Raw genomic sequence first — 19,858 nt, forward strand, 5'->3', positions numbered from 1 at the left:
CTTCCTTTTGCTGTTGGTTCACCCTCCAATGGCCGCCGCGGCCGGCGTATCACACTGATCCGTAGCCAGGAGCCAGTTGCTTCTCCTGGTCTCCCATGCGGGTGCAGGGCCCAAGGACCTTGGGTCATCCTCCACTGCACTCCCTGGCCACAGCAGAGCTGGCCTGGAAGAGGGGCAACCGGGACAGAATCCAGCGCCCTGACCGGGACTAGAACCCGGTGTGCTGGTGCTGCAAGGTGGAGGATTAGCTTATTGAGCCGCAGCACCGGCCCTCCATCAATTCTGATGTAGGCTAAAGTTTGAGAACCGTGGTTGAAACAGATGGCAAACTGGGCACTGCTGCAGGAATCATGAGGTAGGCCCTGAAAATGAGAATGAATAGGGCTTTAAGGTTGAATGACCTTGGATTTGATTATTAGGTCATCTTTCAACACTGAAAAACTTTCATTTATTGTGTGGTTCCTGAATATCATACTGAAACAACTCCCTAGAGAGTCATCATGCGATGTTGGAACGTCAGGTTTTCATCGAACTTGTTGGTGTGATCTGGATCTATGTTCACTGAGAAGAACACAGACCACAGTTAGGGAACATCACAACTCTGGACCAACAGTTTTCAGCCATATCGGACCAAATGCCTCTTTACTATCCCAAAATGAAATTCAAACACAATAAAATCTACCTGTGAACAATTTCAAAATCTTCAAATTTCCTAACAGGTAATACATGAGAGAAATAAACAGGATATAATTTATAGGAAAGTAGCATGTATTTAGTAAGTGAATGTTTCAGCATGCCTTCCTAACAACACCTAATGCAGTTAGGTAGCTTCCCTATATATGGAATATCTACAAATACAAATTGAGTGGGGCCAGCATGGTGGCACAGCAGGTAAAGTCACAGCCTGTGATACATGCATCCCATATGGGTACCAATTCTACTCCCAGCTGCTCCACTTACAATCCAGTTCCCAGCTAATGGCCTGGGAAAAGCAGCAGAAGATGACCCAGGTATTTGGGTCCCAGCTGCCCATGTGGGAGACTCAAATGAAGCTCCTGGCTCCTAGCTTTGGCCTGGCTCAGCACTGGCCATTGTGGCCACTTGGGGAGTGAACCTACAGAAGGAAAATATCTCTGTCTCTTCCTCTCTCTCTGTAACTCTGACTTACAAAATAAATACATACACATTTTTGTAATTGAGGCAGGTTATGGTGTTAGCCATTCACTTACTATCAGCAGCACTGTCCATGATGGGATTTTCCAAAATGGTGAACAACACATGGTAAAATTCCAAGCAAAAACAAATACAATATTCCCTCAATTTTCATGGTGGTCACATGACTGGAAATTTTAGTATCTTATAAAATAGTGCAAAATCAGTTTTGTCTTTATGTGTAGAATGAGGTTTGCTTCTAGGCTTCAATACATACGAACATATTTTTCATATTTGAATATTTGTGGCTATTCAAAAATCATATGAGCCAGTGTTCCTCCTTGTACAGCACTGTATCATATACAGCAGGACATTTTGCAGAACAGGTTCATGCCCACTAAATGCCACTGACCCTCCTCTAATCATTTTTCTGTCCAAAAGTACCCTCCCTTAAGTTCCCAAAATACCCACCACAAGGTAATAATTCAACTCCTGATTTAGACAAGATTATGTATGAACATCCATTCATCCATTCATCATTTACTCAATAAATTACAGTTAAAGCATCTCCAGCGTGCACTTGTCAAGTGATGGGACCACAGAGCTTACATTCTATTAGGGAATGTGGAATGAATACAGTCACCGAGTGGCCACACAGCGGTACATACATAAGGTACAAAAAGCTACAAGAGCTCATTAGATGAGCACATCCCTTCTGTGTGGCACCAGTGAAGACGCCACGGTGGTGCACTCTGATGGGGCATAGAAGGATAGGTGGCAGGATGTAAACTAAGACAGAAAGGACATCCCAGGAAGACATCATGGCTTGAGAGAAAGACGTTGGGAAACATGTGACCAGAATCTGAGATGTCCTGGGCTAGGACTGTTGTTTCAAATTTCCTGCAGACATTTCCTGAAAGCCCTACGGGATTCTCTTTTCTTATTACCTTATGCAAGGAAGCATCATAAGCCCACTTATCTTTCAGACTTCTCAGATTCTATAAGGATATGCCCTCTACCTATCTCCCAAAGGCTTTGCAATATATCTTGTTTTCCAATACATCCTAGCATCACATTACCTCAAGTACCCCGAGGATAAAGGCCTCTCATCCAGGCCCCTAAAAAAAAATGACATGTAGGGAATTACCTCCCACTTTCGCCATGACTCCTGCTTTTTGAACTTTTCCACATCCTGCATGCTGCCCGCTCCTCTAAGCCTCCCACATCTAAGAAGACACAGCTATTGCTCCTCTGAGTCTCCAGAGCTCCCACCTGCTCTTCACAGTCTGTCCTGCACACTCAGTATGTGTATTAATAGCTCACCCCCTACTCTCCACACCCCACATGTACAGATCCCATATGTGATCATGTCTCTCGTGGTTGACACATTTGTACTTCCAGCCATGTATGTTCTAACAAGCAGCATCAAGCTCTGTTTTAGAATCCAGCAGATCGGAATGAAACCTTGTGCTTATCACTGGAAACCAGATGCACATTGTATTCTATAACAAAGGAACCATTCAGGGGGGTTTCTGAGCCCCTAAGTGTGGGGAGCAACCCGGACTGGACTGAGTTACTGGAATTAAGACTTATTCTATGCATCTGCTCTCCCACAATATGGCGCTGGGAGAGGAGAAAACAGCTTCTACGCAGCTGCCTCCAGTTCAACCAATAAACTGTAGGACCTACTCCTGATTAGAGGAGAGCAGCGTACTCGGCGTGTGGGCAGCCGAGTTAGGATTGGCGGAGGAGGACTATAAAGGAGGAGAGAGACGGCATGCACGAGAAACATCTAAGGGGAACATCTGAAGGAACACCTGTGCAGCCCCCCAGAGAGCCGGCCGGCGGTGTGCCGCTCCCCTGCGGAAGTGGGGAATGTGGCCAGGGGGAACTGCCCTTCCACGGAGGTGGAAGGGATAGTAGCCAACCCGGGAAGAACCAGCAGCAAACCCGGGGAGGGCCGAGCAGACGAAAGAACAGCGCAGGGTCCTGTGTCGTTCCTCCACGAAGAGGGGGAGCGACATAATGGTGCCGTGACTCGGATATGAAGCCTAGGCAGGGTCCTGTGTCGTTCCTCCACGAAGAGGGGGAGCGACATAATGGTGCCGTGACTCGGATAGGAAACTTAGGACGGATAGGAAACTTAGGAGGGAAGAAACGGGAGGAAGCAGGAAAATACCGGAGAGAGAGACTAGCGAAGAGCCTGGGGGAAAGCCGGACGAGAAAGGTGCCGGAAGAAGCTATTGAAAGCCTAGGCATAGACTCGGATATGGACTGTGGGAAAGAAGTTAGGATTTAAAGCGAAAGTGAAAGCTTTCATAGACTCGGATGCGGACTATGGCGGGGAAGCTAGGAGATTGAAAGCGAAAGTGAAACCTGGAGGAGGCTTGGACTCGGATACGGACTGTGGGAAAGAAGTTAGGATTTAAAGTGAAAGCAAGAAGAAACTTAGACTCAGATACGGACTGCAGGTTGAAAGTGAAAGTGAAACCTATAAGAAACTTAGACTTGGATACGGACTGTGGGGAGAGGCCAGGAGAAATGAGGGAGGAATATTGTTGGAAGAAAACTTAGGGAAACATACCGGGTAGAGAAAAATGTTAGGGAGGATGAAGCCGCGAGTGCAGGCCGAGGCGGAGACATAAGCCACCTTGGAATTCTTCAAGTCACCCCGGGGAGCAAGAGGCGAAGATCTGGAACCAGAGGCAGAGACGTGGGCCGCCAGGTTGAAATTCGCCAGGTTAGTCCGGGGAACTTGGACTGAATGCCGGTGGTGGCGGAAACATTCGCGGAAGCCGCCGCGTGCAGAGAGAGCACGGGGCGTGAATAGATAGGGAACGCGGGGCTGGCGCGAGGCTGTGGTGCGGGCGCGAAGTGCGTGGAGACCGCGGAGCGTGCGCGCAGAGCCGGGAACCCGCCGGCGGGGCGAGGCGCCGGGAAGCCGCGCAGAGCCGTGAAGCTGCCGCGGGGCGAGGTGCCGAGAAGCTGCTACGGGGAGAGGTGCCGAGAAGCAGCCTCAGGGCGAGCGCCGCCGGGAAGCCGCAGGGATAAGAGAAACAGAAGTTTAGAAGTAAAAGGAGAGAAATAGGAATGCTGGAAGATAGAAGTAAAATGGGAGAAATAGGAATGCCCGGAGATAGAGAAATAGAGAAATAGAGAGGCCTCCCTACAACACTGCAATGTGAGAGCTTGGATTCGGTCTGCCTGATTAGGGAAGTGGTGAGCACCTGCGGGCGGCTAGCAGCTTATGCGCCGCAGGTCACCGAAGACAGGCACATTATCAACATCAATAAGTCACCCCACAACATGGCAATGAGAGAGCTTGGATTCGGTCTGCCTGATTAGGGCGATAAGCACCAGCAGGCAGCTCGACCAGAGTATGAGCTGCAGGTCACCGAAGATAGGCACGAATCAACACCAATAAGCCTCCCCACAATATGGCAATGAGAAGGCTTGGATTCGGTTTGCCTGATTGTTAGGGCTTGTAAGCCCCTGCAGGCAGAGCAGAGCATGCGCTGCAGGGCACCGAACACAGGCACGCATCAGCGCCTAAAAACCTCCTCACAACATGGCGAAGAGAGGACCCGGATTCGGTTTGCCTGATTGATAGGACTTGTAAGAACCTGTGGCAACTCTAGCAAGCAGAGCAGAGTGTGTGCCGCGGGGCACCGAAGACAGGCACGTATCAACGCCAAAAAATAAAAAGAAAGGGGGATCTGTGGGGAGCAACCCGGACTGGACTGAGTTACTGGAATTAAGACTTATTCTATGCATCTGCTCTCCCACAATATGGCGCTGGGAGAGGAGAAAACAGCTTCTACGCAGCTGCCTCCAGTTCAACCAATAAACTGTAGGACCTACTCCTGATTAGAGGAGAGCAGCGTACTCGGCGTGTGGGCAGCCGAGTTAGGATTGGCGGAGGAGGACTATAAAGGAGGAGAGAGACGGCATGCACCAGGAACATCTATGGGGAACATCTGAAGGAACACTTGTGCAGCCCCCCAGAGAGCCGGCCGGTGGTGTGCCGCTCCCCTGCGGAAGTGGGGAATGCGGCCAGGGGGAACTGCCCTTCCACGGAGGTGGAAGGGATAGTAGCCAACCCGGGAAGAACCAGCAGCAAACCCGGGGAGGGCCGAGCAGACGAAAGAACAGCGCAGGGTCCTGTGTCGTTCCTCCACGAAGAGGGGGAGCGACACCTAAGATCTCAACAAGTGGGATCAGTAACCTGAGTTTGAGAACCAAAACTCTGTCAATCTAACCAGAAGTAAAGCTAGCACATTCCTATAGAAAATGGATACTCAAAAAAATTGTCATTTTCCTACCAGCCAAAATAACTGGACTGCCACTACCTAGAATTTTCAAGACAACGTTTCACTTTCTAAAGATACGGAGAGCCAAAGAACAAGGTGATACCAGAAGTAGTGATTTCAGGTTAGCTGGGACACACAGATCCAGCAGAGCCAAAGGCAATCGGTGCATGCAGGAACTAATCACCCACGCCCAGTCCATCCTCGTGAAAGTGGGGCTTTCCTGCAGTCCAGAACAGCCCAGACAGGCGGTGGACTGCACATAGGAACCACTGCTGTGAATTTTTTTATGAGGAATCTTTAGCAGCCCCTCAAATACATTTCCTAAGGGCTCCATAGGTACAATTCCAGGTGAATTGACCAGCTTCCTCGGGCTAAAAGCTCTTCCTGTCTTCATCGAATTGACCATGTTATACCGCATCAAGCTCCTTAGGGTTGGGAATCCGTCCTAGTAATCTTCATGAATCTTGGGTTTTAGTCACAAAGAAAAGCTCACTAATGTGATGGTTGAGAACAGATGAAGCAGACGGCTCAGGGTGGGAAAAGCTCACATAGGATACCCTGCAAATCCTCCTGGGAATGTCCACAGATGTGGGCGGTGCCCTTCCAAATACTTTGTTGGTTTTTTAATAGTTTTATGATATTTTTAAAGATTTATTTATTTATTTGAAAGTCAGAGTTACAGAGAGAGAGGAGAGGGAGAGGGGGAGAGAGAGAAAGAGAGAGAGGTCTTCCATCCGATGGTTCACTCCCCAATTGGCCGCAACGGCCCGAGCTGTGCCAATCCAAAGCCAGGAGTCAGGAGCCTCTTCTGGGTCTCCCACGTGGGTGCAGAGGCCCAAGGATCTGGGCCATCTTCTACTGTTTTCCCAGGCCAAAGCAGAGAGCTGGATAGGAAGCAGAGCCACCGGTCTTGAACTAGCACCCATATGAGATGCCAGTGCTTTAGTCCAGGGCATTAACTCGCTGTGCACAGCACCAGCTCCTGATTTTATGATTTGCTTCAAATGATAATATCTCTTTTTGAATATAGATTATTTTAAACTACTTTAATTGACACTATTAGTTATTACAAATATGTGTGACACACAGTGTAATATTTGGAAACCTGTACCCAGTGTGTAATGATCAAATAAGGGCAACTAGAATATCCACAGCCCCAAATATTTATCATTTCTTGTGTAGCGAGCATTCAAAATCTTTCCCTAGCTATTTTGAAATACACGATAAATTATTACTAACTATAGTCACCCAATTGTGTCTTTGAACATTTTAACTTATTCCTTTTATGTAGCTGTGTTTTTGTACTAATAACCAACTTTTATGATAAAAGCAATGCATGTTCTTCAACAAAGCCAAAAGATACTGGCATAAAAGGAGTCTTCAAAAGGTACATATGAAATATTTACTATGAAAAAAACTATGAAATCTTTCCATATCATAAAACTTACTTTCACAATATATTTTGGACATATTTCTATGTAGGTACAAATATAATTATCCTATTTTTGAAGTTCTATGGAATTTCATCATATAAATGCAAGACAATTTATTTAGCTAGTCACTATGGACAGATACTTAGGTGTTTTTTTAACTTTTTGTTTGAGCATTGATACAAACAAATTCTTTTGCATAAATCCTTGCACACTTGAATAGTAACTATTTTAGGAGATGTTTCTAGAAATAGAATAGCCCATTGAAAAGTTACATATTTTTTTTAAGATTTTAGTTATTTTGCTTGAAAGTCAGAGTTACACAGAGAGAGGAGAGTCAGAGAGAGAGAGAGAGAGAGAGAGAGAGAGAGAGGTCTTCCATCTGCTGCTTCATTCCCCAGTTGGCCTAAACAGCTGGAGCTACGCTGATCTGAAGCCAGGAGCCAGGAGCTTCTTCCGGGTCTCCCACGTGGGTGCAGGGCCCAAGGACTTGGGTCATCTTCTACTGCTTTCCCAGGCCACAGCAGAGAGCTGGATGGGAAGTGGAGCAGCTGGGACTTGAACCGGCGCCCATATGGGATGCCGGCACCACAGGCGGCGGCTTTACCCGCTATGCCACAGCACCAGCCCCGAAAAGTTACATACGTTTTAAGTGTTGTTACACATTGCAAAATCCCCTTCCAAAGACAGTGCAATCTGTACTTTTATAACAGAAGCTGAAATCCCTATATGTCTATGCCTTTATCAGTCATAGATACTATCAGACCTTTAAATCTTTATCAGCACATTAAGTAAAATGTTATATGAAAGTGTTATTTCGAATTACAACTGTGGTTATGGAGCATTTTTTTCATTTTTATTGGCTTTTGTTGTACTTGGATAAATTGCCTTTACACGTATTTTGTCCATTTTCTCTCAAGTTGCTCATTTTTTTGCTATTGATTTGTAGGAATTCTTTATACATTAAAATGTTGATTTGTTAAATGCCATAATAACCACATATTGTTTCTGTTTGTGCCTTGCATATAATGGCTACACAAAAGTATTTATTGACTGAAGAATGAATGAAGGGCCAGCACTGTGTCAGGTGGGTAAAGTCGCCACCTGCAGTGCTGGCATCTCATATGGATGCCAGTTGGAGTCGCCGCTCCACTTCTGATCCAGCTCTCTGCTATAGCCTGGGAAAGCAGGAAAGCATAGAAGATGACTCAAGTCTTTGGGTCCCCGTAACCATGTGGGAAACAAGGAAGAAGCTCTTGGCTCCTGGCTTTGGTTCAGCACAGCTCTGGCCGTTGCAGCCATTTGGGGAGTGAACCAGCAGATGGAAGACCTTTCTCTCTCTCTCTCTCACTGCCCATAACTCTACCTGTCAAAAAAAAAAAAAAAAAAAAAAAGACTTTCTGTGGACTTTTGAGTGATCCTGTGTTTTTGAATGACAGTCAGGAGGCCAGTGTTCTGGGAGCAGAGTGAGTGGCAGGAGAGGGGAGATGTGAGACGTCACTGGTGCAGGTGGTGAGGACCAGACCATGCAGGCCTCCTCTACTGTTGTTACTTGCTCTGAAATGGGCAGTGAAAGTCAATGCCAGCTTCGAGAGAGGGCTGACAGACTCTGACACACTTTTAAAGGTTTGCTGTAGCTTCTGTATTGAAACTAGAATGTAAGGGGGCTAGGGTGGAAACGTAAAGACCAGTAATCCATGAAACAGAGCTAAGAGAGGGGGTCGTCCAATTGATTTCTTATGTATGTTGTGTCAGAAGATTAGTGGTGATTCCCCATTGGGGGGTGAACCAACGGCAGGAAGACCATTCTCTCTGTCTCTCACTAACTCTGCCTGTCAAAAAAAAAAAAAAAAAAGAACCAATGAATGACTGATAGAGATTGCCATAAGGAAACTCTAAGTTTTATTATGTCAAATTTGTATTCTTTTCTTTTGTGATTCTGACCTTGGTGCCAAGCAATGAAAAACATTGTATATTGAAATACTGGAACAAAATATTCTTTTCATAATATAAGTATTTCCATATACTTAATATTTAATCTAACTCTGTTAGTATATAAAATAGATTTCTTGCTAATTCAGTCTAGTACTTCCAAGATCATTGACTAAATATTTTCACCATTGATTAGCAGTGCCAATTCTATAATGTATTAAAAATTAATATAAAATAGACTCTTTTATAAAAGTTTTCTTTCATTTATCTACCTATTTTTATGTCAGTACCACATTATTGATATTTTCTTACTTCATAGTATACTTTGATATCTAATACTACATATCCCCTAAAATTTTTTTCCAAAAATTTCCTTTTATTATTAAACATTTTCTTTCAAAAGAAATATTTAATTTGTTGACATTTTTTAAAACTCAAAATTTGTATTGAATTAACATTAAATTTATAAGCTATTTTGGCCATAACTGACATCTTCATGGTAGTCCTTACTGTAGAAAGACACATGAATCAAAAATTAAATCTCAGCATAACTTAGCACAGCTCTGAATTTATTATTCATTCTAAGCTAATTACAATAAAGTCTAATTATTACCATTCAATTATTATATCCATTTGACACCAAAGATTGAATGTTAATTATGAAATAAATTAATTCTACATTGACATTTGTTTCAGGTTATTGGTTGACAGCTTTGTTAAATATGACACCTGGTTGATGACAGATTCCCCCCTAATTATTTAAATATTTGTGATGCCCCACCCTCCAGATAAAATTCTTCTCTGTTAGACTGGGTCCATGATGGAATCGGCACATTCAAGTATAGATGATCATATTAACAGTAAAGGTAGTTAAGATTATAGTTTGTGCAGATGTATAGCAGGCAAAAATCTGCGAAAGATCTGATTAGCTTGCTCAGATGGTTATGGGAAACACTGCCAATATCTTGGGGACCAACACTGCAGTTTCCGCAGTTCACAATGGTCCAAAGTCAGAAGCATCCTGAAGTCCTTTAATTCCTCTCCTGTTTAAAATGTGTTAAGATACTGAAGAAGTTTCTAAAATACAAACTGGATGCAGATTACTTCTATTCTAGGAATACCCACCACACAAAATTCTGTACCTGACACAGTTAAAAATTCTCCTGGAAAGATTGGACTTGTGTACTAGAATTGAGAGGAATGTAACATTTCTCACTCTTCCTCACCCCTACAAAGAGACAGAAAGTAACACGTGCTGGGGAGGGTGTGAAAGAGGAACTCTTACATACTGTTGGTAGGAATGTACATTGGCACAAACACAACAGAAAATGGTACGGAGATTTTTTTTTAATTAGAACGAGAACGGTCATATGATCCATCAATCTCACAATTGGGTATATATCCAAAAGGCATGGAATCATTGTAGCAAAAAGATACCTGACCCATCATGTTTATAGTAGCACTATTCACAACAGCCAAGATATGTGGCAGCAACCAAAATATTCATCATCAGATGAAGGCATAAAGAAAACTTGAGATACACACACCTACGATCCCTTAAAAAAAGAATGAAAAACTATCTTTTGCAGCAATATGGATAGAACTGGAGGACATCATGTTAACAGAAGTAAGTCAGGGGCCAGCACTGTGGTGAAGCTGACAGAGCTACCACCTGCAAAGCTGACATCCCCTGTGTGTACCAGTTCAAGTCCCAGCTGCTCCACTTCCGATCCACCTTCCTACTAATGCGCCTGGGAAAGCAGAGGAAGATAGATGAAGTCCTTCGGCCCCTGTACCCATGTGGGAGACCCAGATGCAGCTCCTGGCTCTTGGCTTCAGCCTGGCCCAGCACTGGCCTTGGCGGTCATTGGGGGAGTGAACCAGAGAATGGAAGATATTCATTCATTCATTTTTTCTCTCTCTCTTTCTCTCTCTCCCCCTCCCTCCCTCCCTCTACCCTCCCTCTTTCCCTTTCCTCCTCTCTCTGTAACTCTGCCCTTCAAATAAATAAATCTTTAAAAAAGAGAAATAAGTCAGACACACAAAGACAAATACCACAATTTCTCTCTTATATGTGAGAGCTGAAAAAAAAAAACATTCGATCTGAATACAGAGTGTTGATTACTAGAGACTGGGAGGGGTAGGGTAGATATGGGCACTGTTTCTTAATTGTGATGAATATATCATACCGATATGAGATGTCAATAATAGGATAAGCTGGGTATGGTTTATACATCTTACTAATATAAGATGTAACAATAGGGGAGCTGGATGTAGACTGTGTGGGAACTCTGCACTGCTTCACAATTTTCATTTTGTAAATTTGAAACTATTCTGAAATAAAAAATGTTCAAGAGACTCCTGAAGCATCCAACAATATCCTCACTACCTATCTTTTTTTTTTTTTTTTTTTTTTTTTGACAGGCAGAGTGGACAGTGAGAAAGAGACAGAGAGAAAGGTCTTCCTTTGCCGTTGGTTCACCCCTCAAGGGCCGCCGCACCGCGCTGATCCGATGGCAGGAGCCAGGTACTTCTCCTGGTCTCCCATGGGGTGCAGGGCCCAAGCACTTGGGCCATCCTCCACTGCACTCCCGGGCCACAGCAGAGAGCTGGCCTGGAAGAGGGGCAACCGGGACAGAATCCAGCGCCCCGACCGGGACTAGAACCTGGTGTCCGGCGCCGCAAGGCGGAGGATTAGCCTAGTGAGCCGCGGCGCCGGCCTCACTACTTATCTTTTATTTGCAACAGTTACACGATCATGTGCCAAGCTTCATGGTACAGCCTTCTAGCTCTCCACTGCTGTAGGACAAGAAAATCCAGGAGGCAAGGAGGTCTCAGAAATATTTTTTCAGCTAGGTGCACCATTTTAGCAGTAAAAATTAGACACAGGATCAGTGGCTTCTGGCTGGGGAGTCAAGGAAATAAAAAAGGATACAGACAATGACCTCCAGTCATAGATATCCTTGAGTTTCAGTCAAATAACGAATGAGGAAACGGTCTCTCGAGCTAAGAAATAGCAAGATTCCATGCAGAGTTCCCTGACATGAGAGAAACACATACAAATATAAATAAAATATGTCAGGGAGCACCATTAGCACAGATTCAATCATTCATTTACTCAGGAAATATTATTTCCCAAGAATTCAGCAGTGACCAAACTCCCACACAGAGCTTTGATGAAGTGAGAAGAAAGTTGCAGAATAAGATAATATACTAGCAAATATGGCATTACATTATATTATAATCTAGGAAAGAAAATATAGCAGGATAATTATAGAGAGCAGGTGAGAAGGTGCTATTTTAGCAGGTTGATCAAGGCTATCCTCCTTGATATGATGGCCTTGGCACAGACCTAAACAAAAGGAAAGAGTGGACCACGTGACTATCTGGAGGATGAGCATTCCAAACAGAGGGGACAGCAAGAGCAAGGGTCCCAAAATGAGAGTGTGCACAGGGTCTGGAATGGATAGGGAAGTGAATATAGCAGTAGCAATGAGGCCAAGGAACCAGGTAAGGGCCAAGTGTCCCTACGTCTGTGCTAAGTCTTGGTAAGAATCTGAATCTGATCTGAACACGACAAGAATGCCCTGGAGGCTTTTCAACAGGACAACATGATTTGTTTCTTTAACAACAACAATAACAAAGCTTTTCTGCCTGCTCTATAGGGAATAAGAAGCAGAGGCACCGGACTGGAGGAAGGGGAACCAGTTAAAAGTCCAGCCACAAAAAAAGAAGTAGCTTTTGCTAGGGTGGTAGAAGTGGAAGTGGTAAGAAGTGGCAAGACGTGGGAAAGGCCAACTGCCTGGTGTGATGGGTTTACGCTGTGTATATGTGTAACATATTTCACTGTGCCCAGAAACAGGTACAAATAATATATGACAATCCAATTTAAAAATAAAAACTTCAAAATAATTTCTTGAAAAATTGAAGGGGAAAGAAGAAATTTCTACCAAAACAAAAGTGGTGTTCAGGTTCTTTTTTAAAAACTACAACCAACTATACTTGCTGATGGACAGGATATTTTCAAGATGGACTGAGCAATTGGATAAATGGAGGAAATCTCTAATGCCACCCTAAGCTTCTACTTCTACAATTTTTAAAAGATGTGCTTGAAAGGCACATAGAGAGAAACTAAAAAGATCTTTTATCAGCTGCTTCACTTCGCAGATGCCCACAACAGCTAGGGCTGGACCAGACTGAAGCCAGGAACCTGGAACTCAATCCAGGTCTCCTACATGGGTGACATGGACCCACCTGCTGCCTCCTAGGGTGTATGTTAGCAGGAAGTTAGAATGGGAAGCCCACCCGGACTCAAACCCAGACACTCCAAGATGGGATGAGGCTTTCCAATCAGCATGTTAACCACTGTGTCAAACGCCCACCCCCACTCTAAGGTTCATTAAATACCTTACTCTGACCCCTTATTCCACCCCTTCTCAGTTCCATCACACCAAACCCTCTGGAACTCATGATCCACCATGAACAAGATGTCTGAAATCCTCAACCTGTTCAGCAACCACTCCCTATACCTTCCAGCTCTTACTGAAATCTGGGTTACCCCTGAAGGACACTTGTCTCCTGCAGTCCACTCATGTGATGGTAATTTACTTTCCTATGCTATTCACACTTCAGATCTGAAAGCAACAGCTCTCTTCCACTCTCCTCACCGCTACTTCTCACTAAATTAAAAAGGAGAAGTTCAGAATCTGACCCACTAAAGGACCAGTAAGAGCCTTCTTGTTTGCAGATTTCTTACTGAGGATGATGATCATCTTTGCATCACGGATGACAGCCATGTCTGAAACGGATTCAAAGATCTTAGGAGCACAACACCAGGCTGAGTTTCCGTTTCCGTTTTCTCTGGTGAATGCACCATTTTAGACTAAGCAAAAGTGAGTAATGATGCATGCCCACGCACATCTCTCAGAGCACTCCCTGAATCCCCAGGACACAGGGGCACAGCCTCTAAGCTCACTGGTTCACCCACAGGGGACTGCTGCTGGGGGAAGATGCAGATGATGAGATTCTAGGCACAAAATTTCCCACAGTGGAATTTTCTGGCTTTGGCAGATCAGCTCTTCCATGCAGAGTACGGACATGCACGTGAAGGCATGGGCTTTCTTGTTGGTCCACTCATAAGCAAGGATCATCTCCTCAACGGAAAGAAATCTCTTAGAGCCTTTTCCCTATGACATGATTTCCAGCCAAGAAGATTCAGCACTGGGGATGCGAGGAGCTAGAGGGTTCCTGACTCACCAGACAGCTTCTGTGGCATGTGCAAGGTCTGGTCTATCCAGCCTCAGGCAGAGGGAAAAACCAACCTTTCCATCACCCTCTCGGATCCCTGTTACTCTGAAGACCTCCTGCCTTTTAACGATGCACTTCATGTGCTTGATTAATTAAATGACAGCGAGGCCCCTTGGGTATTCCACAGTGGCCTTTGCTCTGGTATTCCACAGTAACACTCACTGCATGCTACCGCTGCCTGCTTGCATGACTGTCTCATTAAGCTGTGCCTGAGGATCTCTGTGTTGCAAGCACTGGGGCCTCTCACAGAACGGGCACTGATGCATAAGGAAATGCCATGCTTACGTGATAATGCCCAGTAAGGGGTATACGAGCAGATGCTGCACCTTCCATCATTCTTGAATCATATTTTCTTATACGGAGGAGCTACCAGTTCTGGGGAAAATTTCCAGGAAATTGTCTTACTTTTCTCCTTTATAAATGCCTATCTTTCCTCTTTAACTTTCCTCTGATTTTTTACATAATTTGAAGTAGATCAATGGGAATATTGACTATGAGATGTGAATGACTTAAAAATAAGAACATTCTGACCCTGCTATATCAGGCACATTCTGGAGCCCAGCATCTGCAGGGCAAACAAGCAGGCTAGAAAGTCAGACAGGAGTGAATGTGAAAGCTTTGAGTACAAAATCTATATAGTAGGTCAGCAGGCTGGAAACTCAAGCAGAAATTCTATATTTAAGTGATGAGGTAGAATTTCTTCCTCTCCATGAAATAGCAATTTTTGCTCTTAGGGCTTTCAACTGATTGAATGAAGTCCATCCACAATTATGGAGAGCAATCTTCTTTACTTAAAGTCAGTGAATTGTGGGTGTTGATCAGATCTAAAAAACAGTAACAGAACAATATCTAAACAAGTGTTTGATCAAATGCCTGGGCACCATAGCCTAATCAAGTGAACACATACACTTAACCAGCACTCTTTCCCTCTAGACACAGAACACAATTTTCACTCTCAGGATAACTAAGTACAACACTAAGCAAATTTTGTATGCAACAGCTGGTTTCATATTCTTGGTGGGAGCAGAAACTGAAAAGCTGATTCTTAGATTTACAACAAAATATAAAAGACCCAAGAGAGCCAAAATAATATTTAAAAAGAATAAAATTGGAAGACTAACACTATCTTCTACCAAAACTTACTACAGAGTTAAACGCATCAAAATAGTGTAGTAATGGCATAAGGTAGACATATAGATGTACCAAATAGAATATAAGGTCCAAAAATATATTATACATATGTGCTCAATTAATTTCTAATGTAAGTACCAAAGTAACTCAATATGAAAGGACAATCTTCTCACAAATCTTGCTGGAAGAAATGAATATTAATTTGGAACAAATGTGAACCTTAACTCATACTTCACCTTATATGTAATAAATAACTAGAAGTAGTTTGTATATCTAAATGTAAAAGAGCTAAAAACTAAAATATAAAGCTAATACTCATTGCTTATCATTTTTACTGAAGAAAATAAGGGGATAAAACATGCGTGATGTTGGGACAGGTAAAGATTTCTTAGAGACCATAACAAAAATCTTAAACTGTAGAATAAAAAAGGATAAACTGGATTTCACCAACTATGTAAAAATTTTTATTGAAAAACACCATCAAGAAAACAAAATGGCAAAATATTCCAAAATAAAAGTCTATGATAACGACAAGTGATTAAACTATATGTATTTTATTTAAAAGGTAAAGTGACAGAGAGAGGGAGGAATGGGCTGAGGAGAGAGAAGGAGGAAGAGAAAGAGGAGGAAAGAAGACAGAGCGAAAGCAAGAGAGAGAGAGAGAGAGAGAGAGAGAGAGAGATCATCTATCAGCTTACTCACTCCCTAAATGCCTACAACTGCCAAGGCTGGGCCCTGCCAAAGCAGGAGCCAGGAATTCCATCCGGGTCTCCCACATGGGTGGTAATGACCCAAGCACTTGAGTCATCATCGACTGCCTCCCCGGATGCACATGAGCAGAAGGCTGGACTGAAAGTAGAACAGCTGGGACTCGAACCTGCACTCTGATAGGAGATGGGGGCATCTCAAACTGCAGCTTAACCTTCTGAGCCACAATGCCTAACCCCAAAATGTACAATTTATGAACACGAAGGCAAACTACCCAAAGTTTAAACATAGGTAAATATTGGGAGAGACACCCAAACAATATAGGTGAATGTTTAATAAGTACATGAAAAGATGCTAATGTGACTAGAGAGAAAAATACACTTTAACCCATAATTAGATGTTATCATACTCTTAGCAGGATGGTGAAAATTAAAGTGTTAACAACACCAATGTTGATGAGGATGTGGAGCAACTGAAACTTTTATGTATTGCTGGTAACAATTTAGAGCCACCTTGGAAAACAGTTTGGCAGTTTCTTAAATAGATAACTAAAATATTACCTACTACTCCAGGTATGTACTTACAAAAAATGAAAATATATGCTCACATAAAGACTTACCTAGGAATATTCTTAGGAATTTTATTTATAATAGTCTAAAATTAGATGTGGCCCAAATGGCCATCAACAGAAATATGGGTAAGATTTAGTATTTCAATCATACAATAGTATTCAGCAATTAAATGGAAAAATCTGTTATTATCTACAGCAACATGGATGAATGATGTGAAAAAAAAAAAAACTAAACTACAGATTGCATATTGAATTATTTCCTTTACATGAAAACTAACTGCAGTAAAACTACGGGGTGGTGTGAATGACCTGACAGTGGCTGCTTCTGGATGGAAAAGAATTATTTAGAAAGAGGCATGACAAGGTAGCACCACGGCTCACTAGGCTAATCCTCTGCCTGCAGTGCCGGCACCCCGGGTTCTAGTCCTGGTTGGGGCGCCAGATTCTGTCCCGGTTGCTCCTCTTCCAGTCCAGCTCTCTGCTGTGGCCCAGGAGTGCAGTGGAGGATGGCCCAGGTCCTTGGGCCCTGCACAACATGGGAGACCAGGAGGAAGCACCTGGCTCCTGGCTTCAGATCAGCGTGGTGCGCCGGCCGCAGCGGCCATTGAGGGGTGAACCAACGGCAAAGGAAGACCTTTCTCTCTGTCTCTTTCTCTCTCACTGTCCACTCTGCCTATCAAAAAAAAAAAAAAAACCAAAAAAAAAAAAAAAAAACAAAAAACAAAAAACAACAACAACAAAGAGGCATGACAGAACTTTCTGTGACAGGGGCAATGTCCTGATTGAGGGGTGTTTGTCACAAACACATACACAATTCTCAAAACTCAAAAAAAAAAAAAAACCTGCACACTCAAAATGCACGTATTTTATTTACATCAATTCTAGCTAAATAAAAATATACTTCCTTATATCATCAACAGCTCAAATGTAATTTTATATACTACTTAGAAAAGTATAAGTGGTAGAGTCATGTACAGTTTTTCTCAAATTAATCTACAATAACAAAAAGGTGCTCTGTTGAACTTGACAAGCTAATATTAAATTTTCTACTGAAAAATAAAAGGCCAAAAATTACCACAATAATTGTGAACCAAAAGACCAAAGAAGGGACCTTGTTCTGACAGATATAAAAACTGACTTGAGAACTACAGCAGACAAATGGTTACAATAACAGCATAGAAATAAGTAAACAAACAAGACAAGAATAAGTATACAGAAATGGAAATAGAGCCACAAGCACACAGAAATGTATACAGGACAGTGGCAGCACTAGAATCTATAGTTAGGCCAGCCAACAAAGTGTGCACGAAAATGATCCATATGGGGAAAAATAGAGGCCCATTTCACGTTCTACAAAAAATCAGTCTCTGATCACCAAAACAATAGCAGAAGAATTTTACGATTTTCTGGTGAACAGACAGGTTCACACCACTGTGGTCTTTAGGTGTGAAAGAATTTTTTAAACAGCATGTATGCAGGCAGTCACTGGTGCGCGCGCACACACACACACACACACAAACAGCAAAGGATAAGACTGATAGGTTTGAATAGATCAATTATTGATTACTATTTAATAACCTCCCCCATAAAACTTAATGACTTGTTATACTCTGCAAACTGGGCAGGGTCAGGTGGGGATGGCTCGCTCTTCTCTACATCGCATGCTATTTGGGAGGACAGACCCACTCAGCAGATGGCTCACTCACCTGGCTGGCCTGTTAGTGCTGCCTGTCCAGAGCGTTCAGTGGGGCTGTGGGCCAGAGGCCTGGGTGCCCCTCCTTTTGAGCCTCTGGATGGCCTTCCTGGGATTCTTCAAAGCATGTTCATATTTCAAGAGAAAGTATCCCAAGATAACCTGACAGAAATGAGTAGCATTTTGTAACCTGAATGCAGAAGTGACAGAATACCACTTCTGCCAAACCCTGAGTCAAGGCAGTCACAAGGGTCCTCCCAATCTCAGGGGTGAAAGAGGGAGATTTCATCTCCTGGTGCAGTAGCAAAGTTCTAGAAGAGCATGTTGGATAGCAGACCTCGTTGTGACTATCTTTGGAAAACACACTCTGCCACGCTGATTAAATTAAATGCAAAAATGTCAAAGCGACGAAAAGAACTTACAGACTCGCAGAAGCATTCAACACATGCTTCTATGAAATGTATCTCTACGAAGTGCAAAGAGCCCATACAGTATTAAAAATTGCAAACAAGCCAATAAAGAAAAAGTGGAAGATACCAGATTTCTTATGGAACAGAAAATTGAAAAGACCAATAAAATATGAAAACGTGCTTAACCACAGTTTCAGTGTCATTTCTCAGTAATCTAGGAAATGCAAATTACAAAAATTAGAAATCATTTGCAGCACAATAAATTGGCAAACTTGTGATGTCAGTCAATAGCAACTATTGGCAGTGAAGTGAAACAACTAGAAATATCATATAATGGTCAGAATTTCAGTGATTAATTACATTTGAGTACTATGCCATATCTAACAAGGCTGGTGCTACTTTAGGTTCATATGCAAAGAAACACTCATATAAATGCAGTAGGAGACATGATTATAGAAAGATGTGCGGTTTTTGCTGTATTGTTTGGAATGGTAAAATATGAAAAACACCAGCGTGCATCAGTAAAATGGCCTTATAAGTTACGGAATGTTTGTACAATGAAGTAAGTATTATATGTAGTGTGAATACAGAGAGTATCTATACAAGAAGAAAAATATCAAAATATATGCAAATATAATGTGCAGCAAAAAAGCAAGTTGAAGAATTATATGTTAATATAATGTTATTTATACAAACTTTTACAACATGAAAAAGAATCATGCATTTATATGAATATATACATATTTTGAAAAGTCTAAAACCAGGTACAGTCATATTAAACAAAATTCAACATAGTAGTTATCTTCAGAAAGAGGCTATATAATGGAATCAGGCCTTTACTCCTAGAAAGGAGGCTGGACTAAAAATCTAAGTATAACACTGCCTATAATTTTGCCATTAAAGAATTATACTTTTGACTTCAGTATTGCCTCTCTCTACTGGAAGAAGAAAATAGCTACAGGAGGTATGAGACCTTTAATTCTTGCATGGGTTTAGAATGGCCCAGAACTGATGACTTTTAGGAGGAAAAGGGTGCAGGATGTGGCAGGGGACATGGTTGGCACTTCTCTGTGGTCACCTGGGGTTGTAGGAGAGCCCATTTATTTGACCTAAGCGAAAACCTTTAGGGCACTCCCTCTAGACATGGTGTGGGGAATCCAGAAAAGCTGACCAACTACCTACAGTCCAAGAGATTGGCCAGAATGTGGGAGGAG

The 19,858-nt window shown here is 42.8% G+C and overlaps 1 protein-coding gene across 22 annotated transcripts in view; it reads right to left on the bottom strand.

The window, feature by feature from the left end:
* Positions 1 to 19,858, bottom strand: part of TDRD15 (tudor domain containing 15) — a 462,408-nt gene that overhangs the window by 135,705 nt on the left and 306,845 nt on the right. For 2 of the 22 annotated variants that reach the window (XM_070069392.1, XM_070069390.1), the window contains one exon: positions 17,301 to 18,396. The exons of the other annotated variants lie outside the window; for them this stretch is intronic. The gene's annotated coding sequence lies outside the window, so the exon portion shown is untranslated. Of the gene's footprint in view, positions 1 to 17,300; positions 18,397 to 19,858 lie in introns of those variants that run through there. 22 annotated transcript variants of the gene reach the window in all.

Source organism: Oryctolagus cuniculus, chromosome 2 (genome assembly GCF_964237555.1).
Source record: "Oryctolagus cuniculus chromosome 2, mOryCun1.1, whole genome shotgun sequence".
NCBI classification, from domain to species: Eukaryota; Metazoa; Chordata; class Mammalia; order Lagomorpha; family Leporidae; genus Oryctolagus; species Oryctolagus cuniculus.